This window comes from Gavia stellata, chromosome 3 (assembly GCF_030936135.1).
Source record: "Gavia stellata isolate bGavSte3 chromosome 3, bGavSte3.hap2, whole genome shotgun sequence".
In the NCBI taxonomy this organism is placed as follows: Eukaryota; Metazoa; Chordata; class Aves; order Gaviiformes; family Gaviidae; genus Gavia; species Gavia stellata.
The window spans coordinates 102,826,847-102,839,253 of NC_082596.1; the positions used below are offsets into that span (position 1 = coordinate 102,826,847).

Genomic DNA, 12,407 nt, shown 5'->3' on the forward strand with positions numbered 1-12,407 from the left:
ATAGCACTAGAGGAAAAAAAACCCCAAACCTTAATGTTTATCATGCTAACACTTGCCAACCTTCCAAAGCATGCTATTTAATGGCACTAGTTGATAAAACTGTGTGAAGGCTCAGTAAAAGTCAGTGAAAAGTCTATTACGTGTTTCATTTCAGGCTGGGGGTTGGGTTTGCCCCTCCTTTTCTTTTCAAATAACCATAAGCAGCTCTGCAATCCTCTGTAAAATCTGAATTTCCCCCTCTGAACCTGCTCGTGCAGAGCCTGCGAAACACGGAGAGGGCCCTCGCTTGTCAGCAGCATCGACCGCAAGATCCAGAGCGGTCAACCCTTGAGACCCGCGCTTCCCGCAGGTGCCTTCAGCGCCTCGTAGCACCCACCAGCCTCCCCGGGGAAGAATCTCACCCAGGAGGAAGAGCTTTTACCCGGGGTTGAAGAACCACTTGCTGCTGATTTGGGGTGGGGGGGTGTACTGGTTTTCAAACTAGCTAGCCGGGCTCGGCAGCTAATTCACGGGGTTTTGTCTCGTCCTGTTTTTTCGCCCCGCAGTACTTGGCCTGCTACCCGCCGGCGTGACACTGCAGTCCCTCCACAGTCTCCCACACCTGATGCTGCTGGTTTTCACGCAGGACGCCATACAGGAGCGACTCCCGGAGACAAAGCCCCTTCAGCCGGCGCTCGGGCATTCGGAAAAAAGAACGGGCACATCGCCTTTACCCATCAATCTCCCCAGAAGGGGACCGCCCGCTCCGCAGAGGCACACGAAGCTGCGGCGGCTGAGGCTTCGTCGTCGTCTCTAGACGACCGCAGAACCCGCGCTGTGCGCGCAAGGTGGATCGCTCCCTCAGCCCCTCCAGCGGCCGCCGGCCGGCAGAGCCGGGCTCGCCCGCCGCCATCCAGCGCCCTGCCGCGGCCCCCCTCGCCCCGCGCAGGTTGCGCCCGCGCGTCCCCCTCCCCGATGCGGCTGCCGGGGCCCACCCCGGTGGGCAGGCAAAGGAGAGCGGCTCCTCGCCGAGCCCCGCCGGTCCCTGCCCGGGGGGTCTCGCGGGAGGGACGCGGAAGAATGGGGTTAATCCTGTGGAGGGGTTAATCCTGCGGAGGGGAGGGGAGGGGAGGGGAGGGGAGGGAAGCCGCCGCCGCCGCCGCCGCCTCGCCCGCAGCCCCCCGCCGGCGTTACATAACGGCAGCGCGCGGCAGGGCAGGGCGCCGCGCGCCCCTCCGGTGAGGCGGGGCGGGGGCCGCCGGTCGCACGGCGGCCCCGGGGGCTGCCAGCCCGGGGCAGCTCCGCCAACGCGCCCCCCGCCTCTTCGTTAACCGAACAGACATCAATTAGCCAGCGCGCTAAGAGCGGGGGGGGGGGGGGGGGCGACGACACAAGAACCGCGCGCACCCCCACCCCCAAAAGCCAGGGGCTCGTCTCGCCCGCCCCGCGAGCGGGGCCCACTCACCGCCGGCTCTCGAGGGGGCGGCAGGTCCCGCCGGCCCAACCTGACGCTCGCCCGGGCTCCGGCGCTATCGGGAGCCCGTGTCAACCCGCCGCGGCGGCTCCGCCAGGCACCGCCCTCGCTGCCCGGGCATTGGCGAGCGCCCCGCGCCGCCTGCCCGCCCCTGCGCCGCTCTGCCCCCATAGGCCGGGCGGGCTGTCCGGCGGGCGGCCGCTCCCCGCCCCCCGCGGAGCCTGAGGTAATGAATTGCCCGGCGGCAGCTGCCGCCTTCGCTGCCTTAAATGGCTGGTTACGGCTGGCAGCGCCTCTGCCCGCTCCTCCCTGCTCGCTGCCCGGTAGCAGGTGGGCAGGGGCAGGTGGAGACCGGGCCGGGCCGGGCCTCCCTGCCCGCTCCCCTCGCCAGGAGCTGGGGGCGACGCGGGGCGGGCCCGTGACCCCCCGGGGCGGCGGTCGAGGGCAGGTCCAGCCGCTTCCGCCATCTCGAGCATCCTATTCCCCCTTCCCGAGGGAGAAGCGGAGACCAAGGAGCCCCACGGCCCTCAGCGTCCTGCCCAGCTCGGGCAGGTTTGGGTCCGGATTGCCGCTCGGCTGTGCTTAAGCTGTGGTTGTTGGCAGAAAGTAAATAAAAATCATCCGAAAGACTGGGCTGTGCAGTGCAGTAGGCGTTGGTAAAACCTCGCGTTCCCTCAGCTTGCCCCTTGCCGAGGAGCAGGCCTGGGGTTGGCACAGCGGGGAGCTGCAGCCGCTAATCTCATCTGGAGCAATCCCGATCCAAAATTAACGTTGGAGCACCGAGGCGGTTCAGGAGTCAGCAGGGATCGAATGAACTCTCGTGCATCCTCGTTCATGAATGTATAACCAGACTCCAATGACCCGGCAGAGCTTGGTGGACCATAACTTGATAGCTGCGGTGCTGGAATCAAGTTAAAACAATCCACCCGCAGCGGGGAGGGAGAAAAGCAAAAAGATCCAGTTAATGCCCAGTGGAGTCTCAATTTTTCAAATGCAGCATAGATAAATAGCCAACTTTTAAAAATAGTCATATACCTATACTTGCCTTAAGAAGCACAATAATAGCTTATTATAAAACTTCTTTATAAACTCTTATTTCAGTAACTTAAGGCAATTATTGCAATGACCCAGAATGTCATAAATGCTTTAAGGCCCCTTCATATTAGGGTTGAGTTTGGCTGCGCTACCGAAGAAGGTTTTGTGGCAGTTGCTGGCACTTGGTTTTACTCACTCCAGTCTCTCCAGCTGATGACACTGCTGATATGTACTATATAATCCATGGTCTGACTCCGATTGCTGACACTTACACCTCCGTGTGATCACATCCACACAGAACAGAGTCCCCTCACCCAGGAAAACAGTTAGAAATGGAATTTAAGACGAAGGCAGGACAGCAGGTGATGAGCAGGCGCAGGGCATGGCCAGACAAGCATAGTGACCAGCAACCTGTTTACCCATGAGGGACCCCTTTTGTCCTCTTAGCCCTCTATTCACCCACACTTGTTCCTCTCCAAGCCACCATGATCCCTCCCTTTCTCTGCCTTTGGTTTGTCACCTAAACATGCCATAAGAAGTCTTGCACAATCCCAAGATTCCCTGAAAGTTCAGGGGAGGTTCAGACTTGACATTAGGAAGCATTTCTTTACCGAGAGGGTGGTCAAACCCTGGAACAGGCTTCCTGGAGAGGTGGTCGATGCCCCAAGCCTGTCAGTGGTGAAGAGGCAATTGGACAATGCCCTTAACAACACTCCTTAACTTTTGGTCAGCCCTGAAGGGGTCAGGCAGGTGAACAAGATGATCATTGTAGGTCCCTTCCAACTATTCTATTCTATTCTATTCTATTCTATTCTATTCTATTCTATTCTATTCTATTCTATTCCCCTGCATCCCATAATGTGTCCTATACCCCCTAGGCAGTAGCCCCCCACTTCAGTCCATAAGTTGCTCTGGAGAGCCTTTCCAGACTCATCTGGTGGGTTTCAGACCTGAATGATGGGCGTCAGTTCTCTTTTGTGACAGTCCTGAGGGGCAGTGGGGCAGGGGATCCGTTTCTCTGAGTTCCCCATATAAGGATGGAGGTTCCCCTGCTTGCTATTGTTGCTCTGTGCTACATTTAGTGTGTGGAGATGAGCTTTTTATCAAATAACCTAACAACACTTAATTTCTGGTCACACTTTGAAGATGCTTTGTCTTCCAATAGAGAGGGATTTAGAGGTTTATTATAGCAATTAAATTTAACTAAATTTATGAATTTAGTTCCTAGTCCTGAACGCATACTATTGAAAATGTGCCGTCATCCAGTTTTGGTAAAGATAAATGAGTCACAAAAAGAAATCAAGGATACCTCAGGGCAAGCATGTTCTGCCAACCTAATCCTCGCTGGCCTCCATTCCAGTCTGCCAGGTAGCTCACCCTGCGGGGGCCAGGGTGGGGATGAGAAAAAAGGTTAGTTTCTTTATTTCCTTCTTCAGCTGATATTTGTTGTTCAAGACGCTTGACTTTTACACCTCCCAAACTAATTTTTATAAAAGTGTAGTATAAATTCACAAAAGCCCGTTTTAGGGTTATCTGTATTGGGTTTACGTGGCAAGGTTTTGGTAGCGGGGGGACTGCAGGGGTGGCTTCTGTGAGAAGATGCCAGAAGTTGCCCCCATGTCTGACAGAGCCAGTGCCAGCTGGCTCCAAGACGGACTTGCCGTTGGCCAAAGCTGAGCCCAGTGGTAGCGTGCTGTGATAGCATATTTAAGAAGGGGTAAAAAACACTGCACAACAGCAGCAGCCAGGACAGAGGAGTGAGAATCTGTGAGAGAGACAACTCTGCAGACACCAAGGTCAGTGAAGAAGGACAGGGAGGAGGTGCTCCAGGTGCCGGAGCAGAGATTCCCCTACAGCCTATGGTGAAGACCATGGTGAGGCAGACTGTCCCCATGCAGCCCATGGAGGTCTACGGTGGAGCAAATATCCACCTGCAGCCCATGGAGGTCCCCACGCCGGAGCAGGTGGATGCCTGAAGGAGGCTGTGACCCCATGAAAAGCCCATGCTGGAGTAGGCTTCTGGCAGGACCTGCAGCCCCATGGAGGGGAGCCCACGCTGGAGCAGGTTTTCTGGCAGGACTTGTGACCCCACCAGGGGACCCACACTAGAGCAGTCTGTTCCTGAAGGACTGCACCCCGTGGAAAAGACCCACGCTGGAGCAGTTCGTGAAGAACTGCAGCCCATGGGAAGGACCCATGTTGGAGAAGTTTGTGAAGGATTGTCTCTCATGGGAGGGACCCCACGCTGGAGCAGGGGAAGAGTGTGAGGAGGAAGGAGCACCAGAGACAACGTGTGATGAACTGACCACAACCCCCATTCCCTGTCCTCCTGCGCTGCTCGGGAGGGAGGAGGTAGAGAAGTCAGACGTGAAGTTGAGCCCGGGAAGAAGGGAGGGGTGGGAGGAAGGTGGTTTTAGGTTTGTTCTTATTTCTCACTACCTTACTCTGTTTAATTGGTAATAAATTAAATTAATTTCCCCAAGTCGAGTCTGTTTTGCCTGTGATAGTAATTGCTGAGTGATCTTGTCCTTATCTTGACCCACAAGCTTTTTGTTGAGGAAGCAGAGTGACAGAGTGGCTTGGTGGGCACCTGGCAGCTAGCCAAGGTCAACCCTCCATATTATCACACTACCTTAATAACGTAATGTAACTTTGGATTAATTTTAATCCCGTGTGCAAATTAACTCCTTCCATATTTTTAAGTTGGAGATAGGGCAGTTCTTCTTTGTCTGCATTTATTTTCATTTTTAACTCAAGAATATTACCATCGAGTGCAATGTGTACCTTGGACATTTATTAAAAAAATAAAATAATGTGAACGCCAACATGCATCTATGTTGTGGATTTCTGCAGCACTCAGTACACTTAGTTTACATGATACAATTACACTGTTAATTCCCTAGAGCTCCCAGAAGCCTTCTCTCATCCCTGCACAAAGAATCATTTTTCTCAGTCCAGAAGATAACTGTTCCATTTCAGGCTGATAAGATGGTAGTGCTCTGCCACGGAACAGGGCCTCGCAGCAAATCCTGAGAGTAGTCCAAGCCCTGATTAGCTCCATCTCCTCTGGAAGTCCATTCCCTCACAAGAAAGAAAGACCCTTGGCCATGACCTTGAGATCTCCCTGTCTTATCCTAAGATTAGCTGCAATTCCCCAAGCGGGCAGTACAGCTGTGTTTGTTTGTAGGCTGTAGCTGTGGCTGAAGGACACCATCTTTTCTTCTAGGCACAGGCCACCGTGTAAGTTCACGTGCGACCTGACCTGGTGATTTGTCAGCGTGACCTGGCATTTTAAATTCTCTTTCGCTCTTCTAAATAAACATTTGAAAATACGATTGATCAAATGTCATTCTCCCTGGCACACTCCCGTTAGACATTCCCAAGCCACTGCAGCAGGAGTGCATTTCCTCGGAATCCAGGAATGGAGCAGAGGGCAGGCACTGGCCATACCCTGGGTCCCACAGGGACTTTCAGAACGCGTAATTCCTACAAGCTGCAGTTTAAGGATGAACTTTCTTGCCTCTGGGCTGATGGCAACAGAGAGCAGGAAAACTGGCCCTACAGTTTCCCTTTTCAGAGCTTCACAACCAGAAAAACACATCCAGATTTCATGGTGAATTCCAGAACGGTACTGATTTTAATTAACACTACGAGAAGTACACAGAGCTATTCAAAATAAAACTGTACATATTTCCCTACTTCATTCTCTCCGTCAGCTAACACGTCAGTTCTTCTTTCATTTCAAGAGAAAGCCTTCTGGAAGGGATGCAGATCTCCTTCCTGCAGTTGACACAGCTTCTTTTCAGGTTGCTATACTTATCGCCCGTCCCTGTTATTTCTATAATGTTTATCCTCATACGAATTCTGTTCAAAGGTTTTGTTGTTTTAAATATTTTCTTGCTTTTTCCTCCTTCCTTCCCTAGTTCTCTACAAGACAGAGAATTCTTTCCTGCTTAGGCAGCTCCTTTGCTAATACATTAAGCCAGTTCCACCAGAGTTGGAAAACTTTGCAGCCAACATTAGTTCCCGGACTGAGGGAGATGATAGATGATAGACAAAATGATAGATTACATAAACACTGGGTGTCCAGTGAATCAGCAGTTACATCGTATCTTGAGCTAGAACTATTAAACCGTAAATAAAAAGATTTTTCATGTCATCAGGCCTGGGTAGGAAAATGTATCACCAAGATCGCGTTATTATTAAAAAAGGTCTCTTTAGTTTGCTTGTAATTTAATCAGAATATTTGTGTGAATCAAAGCGTATTAATCTGCTTGAAACTTCCATCAAAATGATGGAATATTTTTTAAATGCCAGGTAGTCACCCCATTTAGAAAAACAGGGTTTGTTTGTTGTTGTTGCTTTTTGTTAACCACTTCTTGGAATAGTTACAGAAACTAAAAATCAATCAAGTTTACTCCAGTGTTTCATCTGGTGAAAATCAAGTACAATTTTCTAAGCTGTACAAGGAAATGGCCTGAAGTTGCACCAGGGGAGGTTCAGGCTGGATATTAGGAAAAATTTCTTCCCTGAGAGAGTGGTGAAGCATTGGAACAGGCTGCCCAGGGAGGTGGTGGAGTCACCGTCACTGGAGGGGTTCAAGGAATGTGTGGACGTGGTACTGCGGGACATGGTTTAGTGGACATGGTGGGGTTGGGTTGATGGTTGGATTTGATGATCTTACAGGTCTTTTCCAACCTTAGTGATTCTGTGATTCTGTGAATAGTCGTAAATACATTGTCATTTGTTTACGTATGTGCAACATACATATTGTCAATATGTCATACACTGTTAGACAGTCAATTTATGTACAGCTGTGTGTATAGTCTCAGTCATTTCCAGGAGGGCAAAACTAGCTACCTGCCAGACCCCCCCACGCAATACTTATATATAAAATAGCCAGCAATATTTAATTGTATAAATAATGTGGCAGAATTGCAAAAAGGTAGACAAGCGTAAAGGGCCATTCTCATGCGCAGGAAGTTTGACTTAGCACATTCTGTATTTTGCAATGTGCTGTCCTGTAACTTTGTATAGAAACTAATCCAACTGTTGATGGAATCAGTGTTGCTCATCAATTGCACTGAAATAGAAATAAATAATAAAATCATGCAAATATAGAAGCCAGAGTTCAGGAGATATGCACATGTGTTAAAGAAATAACTTGATCGCACTAACAGTACAGAGCACAGTCCTGCAAATGCCTGACCATGACAGAATTCCTTATTTATTTTTATTTGCCAAAGCTCCCATCAAAAAACAATGTTAAGAAAAAGCTGAGCTTGAATCAGAGCACGTAGAGCTTCAGAAGCTATAAAGTTAAAACCAGCCTATCTCACTTGCTCTTCTCTGTAGCACAGAGACCCTTTTTGGGAGTACTTTATCACACGCTCGTTCTTTCAGCTGGAATGCTATTCTAAACCGTATTATATTCTCTCCCCCACCCTCCCTAACAAAAGGTGAAAAAGGAACAAAGCAGGACAATGCAGAACAGCTCTAGAAAAGGATAAACTTCTGCAGCAGATCCAATAACTTGGATCAAGATTTAAGAAACCTGGATTCCAGTAGTGTATTTTGTACGGGCTTTCCATGGAGCAGTGAGCAACACGCTCGGTCTCCCTCTGCACCTGTCTGGCAGACTTAAATTGGGGAGAATCCATTTTACAGTGAGGGTATCTGAGAGGCAGAGAGATATTGTAGCACAAAGCCATTACTTAAGAGGAAAAAATGCCTTTATTAGGGAAGCATTCAGTGATGTGAAGGTTATGACAAGAGGCAGTTCTTTAAAAAAAGAACTTAAGGCAGGTCTTTCATTCACTATCTTAGCTCTATGTGAAGTGACTTTGTAGTTAAAGCCACTGACTTTGTAGTTTAAGATGGCACATTCAAAAGCCCACAGCACTTAAACACTTCTAAATATCTATATTCTATACCATTTCATACAATAGACAAAGACTAAAATAGTTGCTGCAGCCTTATTCATATTCCCTCAGGTAACTGTTGAAAAACATTTTGTTGTCCCTTTTTAGTAGTTTATTCAATTTACCGCATCTAGTCCCAACTTCATTCTATCTTTGTTAGCTCAGCATTTATTCAGAGCCCTAAAATACTCTCAGGAGAAGATGTAAATCACCCTGTTCTGTTTGACAGGAGGAGAAATGGCCAGGAAGTGAACCTCAGAACTGCCGAGCAGGTGAGCATCGGTGAAGTCTGATAGCAAAGACTCAGCACTGCAGTTAAGGCAGTAGACAAAACCTGGTGGCATTTCTATGGCAATGGCCACACCAAGCTATTTCCTTAGTGCAAGGCTTTCTCAGCACTGTTCTGCCTCTGGTGGCCCACGTTCTCAAATGCTTCAGGGAGAGGTGGGGAAGTCAAAATGAAAGATAAAAACTGTACCAAGACTGGCCGCAGAAGAGAAGAAGCCCTTCAGGTACTCGCAGCAATTAGCTGCTAGAAGCTGAGAAGTTGGGTACTTTTTTTGTTCAGTTTAGCTTAAATCATTTTGTGTCAACAGATATGAAAACATATGAAGCATTTCTTAAACTCAACCGTTTGTTCATCTCAAATGTCGCTGACTGTCCCTGGCACTAAATTCCACAACTATTTTCTTTGTGTAAAAGTAAGAATTCTTTTACTGTGACATTTTGTAACAGACTACTGTTAACAAGTGTTCATTGATTAGGAAACAAAATGATAAGAGATGTAGATTTGTGTTAAAACCAAGTGGTTGTTATCCAAGCAGCTACCACGTCATCTTTTTTTCTTGGCTAGACACAATAATACACGCCTATCCAACAGTCTTAGTTGTAATACTTTCTTTTTCTAGTGGTGTTAAGACAAATGGAGCTTTGTCAGAGCTGATCCCATCAGCGTAAATATACGCTGGTACCACATGTGGACTTACTGTAATTCATCCTAGAATAAACACGTGAAGTTCTAGCCCCACTAAAACTGAGAGGTTTACCATTAACATAAAAGAAGTTAGCATTTCATGTGCAATTCCCTTACTTTCTCAGCTACTGTTGCTGAATAAAGACATAGAAAAGCCAGTTTAAAAACAAAAACAAACCCACAAAAAGCATGTGGTTCAACATGACAAGACGCAAAGGGCCAAATGCAATAAAGGTTCTCAGTCTGTGCTGTTATTTGATTTAGAGCTACTGTCATATTTTGCTACTTAGTGCTTATTCCTTAGCTATTTGAATAGCTGAGTCCCACTCTTAATTTAGGCCTTCATCGATTACAAACAAAAGCCAAGCAACTACAAAATAGAAAGCAAACAGTCAACTAGAGTAAAATCAGAGTATTTTCTGGTCAATAATGAAAGCTAATGCAAGAATCCTTTTTGCTACCCAGTGGAGGTGAAGACAATTCTTTTCACATTAAAAGGCACAGACATATTCTGTCAAATTTTGCTGAAGCTGATCAAGATACCCTTGTCTTCAGGTGTTTAAATTAGACTTCTTCCATTTTTATCACCACTGTAACAGGATGTCCGAGCGGAGTATTTGTCCACATCTCAAATAGTCAACTTCACACTTTCACGTGTCGACGTACTGCTACAGGTAGGGTGCTTTGTGTCAGGCTAGGAATGGGAACACCCCAGACATGGAAACATGCTCTGCTGCTTCTGCTCTAGGAGTGTAAACCTCCTGCAGAGAACAAGTGCAGGTAGGTGTAAGGAGGAAAAGAAATCAGGCATTAAATTGAGGTTTAATCAGGCGTGAATTGCTAGAGGACATTCAAAGCCTCAAATCTGGAGGTTTGCTATGTCCTTGCTCTTTCTCTCTCTTCATGGTTTTTTTGGTGTGCATGGAGCAGCCATACAAGTCATGTCTGACAAACAACAAGGCTAGGGTGTTTGCATTAGCCGACCCCAGCATGGGATCAGGCTTTTCCTAGAACAGTCTCAGATCGCATTTAAATGCTCATGGTTAAATGATCACTAAAATCATGTCAGTTGAGTTATCCAGAGCTAACAGTACATAGGTTGTCAGCTCTGTGCTTTTAGGTTGGATATCTCTCCTATTTAGGAGAAGAACAATAACTAGTGCTCTGATTGCATCACAGAGATGCAGAGGGATAACATTTTATGTGCTGGGGAAAAAAAAAATCACAGAATCACAGAATCACTAAGGTTGGAAAAGACCTGTAAGATCATCAAGTCCAACCACCAACCCAACACCACCATGCCCACTAAACCATGTCCCGCAGTGCCGCGTCCACACGTTCCTTGAACACCTCCAGGGATGGTGACTCCACCACCTCCCTGGGCAGCCTCTTCCAGTGCTTCACCACTCTCTCAGTAAAGAAATTTATCCTAATATCCAGCCTAAACCTCCCCTGGCACAACTTGAGGCCATTTCCTCTCGTCCTGTCGCTAGTTACATGGGAGAAGAGACCAACACCCACCTCACCACAACCCCCTTTCAGGTAATTGTACTAAATTATTAAAAAAAAAAAAAGTTTCAAGATTGGAAATTTGTTTGATGTGCTCCCACACTCTTTTATTACAGCAGCAGAACTTCTAATGTGAGCCAGAAAATTGAATTTGTCTCATAAGTCAGAAAGATGTGAGAAAAACTGGAATCAGAGGGGCAACTTCAGGTTTCTAAGGACATCAAAGTCCTTAGGGCAGTTGACTGCAATGTACTCAAAGCTGTGATTTAGCAGCTACCATCTCAACTGAGCTATATAGCTCAGTTTCAAAAGCTCTGGCTCTGTGAATTGTTACATTCCTCTGTAAGCCAATGATTCACAAATAATTGTCTTAAAATAATATTACTTTGGTTTATTAAGTACAAGTGGAAAATATTTTTTTAAAGCACTGTTGGTGTACCAGTTGGGTAAAGCAGAAAAGTGCTAAGCAAAAACCCAAAATGAAATATAAGGGTTAAAAAAAAGCATCATGCATTATAGAGAGAAATCTCTATTGAAAATGTTTGCCAAAGTTTTACAATGTGCAACATAGACTACTTTTTTCCCAACAAAATAAGTCAGCAATAGAGCCACTAAATTTTGCACTGGTGTTCTTTATATATTGAAGTACATCCAGAAGCATCTAAAAAAATCCAGGTTACATAATGACTTTCTCAGAACACTTCCGCCAGTTATTCATGTCCAGAATAGTTTTTTGTACAATAAATCAGAGCACTGTGTTTTATGGCCACCAGTCTGATAAGCCACTCTTGTGCTTCTCCTGTTGGCAAGAGGGGAAGATGGGGTACACTGATTGATGCAGCTCCGTATTTTGGATTTTAGTGGATTTTAATTTAAAAGAGATCTGGTTTCATAAATAGGTATTTTTTCAAGTAAAACCTTTCAGAGGCTGCACTCATTATCTCATATCTTTTTTGAGTTGCTGCGAAGAAAAGCGCTGCGTGAAAGAGACAAAATTTCACACTACGCTTCCTGAAGCAGCATAGAATCATAGAATCATGGAATTGTTTAGGTTGGAAAAGACCTTTAAGATGAGCAAGTCCAACCATTAACCTAACCCTGCCAAGCCCACCACTAAACCATGTCCCTGAGTGCCTCATCCACCGTCTTTTAAATACCTCCAGGGATGGTGACTCCACCACCTCCCTGGGCAGCCCCTTCCAGTGTCTGACAGCCCCTTCCGTGAAGAAGTTTTTCCTAATATATCCAGTCTAAACAAAAATACATACAAACATAGTATTGCAGTGAAACAAAACCATCAAGACTGGTATGAATCAAGCAGGAATGGAAACGTGTAAGTGTGAAAGCAGAGGGGAAAACCAAACTGCAAGTGCTGATAACACCTCGATCAGCTGGTGTATTGATCCTGACTGGGATATCGCTGTACGGGGAGGAGCTGGTGATCCACATCGCCGCTGGTGTGTGCTGTGCTGCATGTCCAGCGTGGCCTTCAGCTGTGCTGTGCTGCCGTGGCTGG

General features: G+C 47.2%; 1 protein-coding gene across 1 annotated transcript in view; it reads right to left on the reverse strand.

The window, feature by feature from the left end:
- Positions 1-1,483, reverse strand: part of TPPP (tubulin polymerization promoting protein) — a 66,085-nt gene extending 64,602 nt beyond the window's left edge. Inside the window, exon 1 of the mRNA XM_059836362.1 lies at positions 1,445-1,483. The gene's annotated coding sequence lies outside the window, so the exon portion shown is untranslated. The remainder of the gene's footprint in view (positions 1-1,444) is intronic.
- Between the last annotated feature and the right edge of the window lie 10,924 nt (positions 1,484-12,407).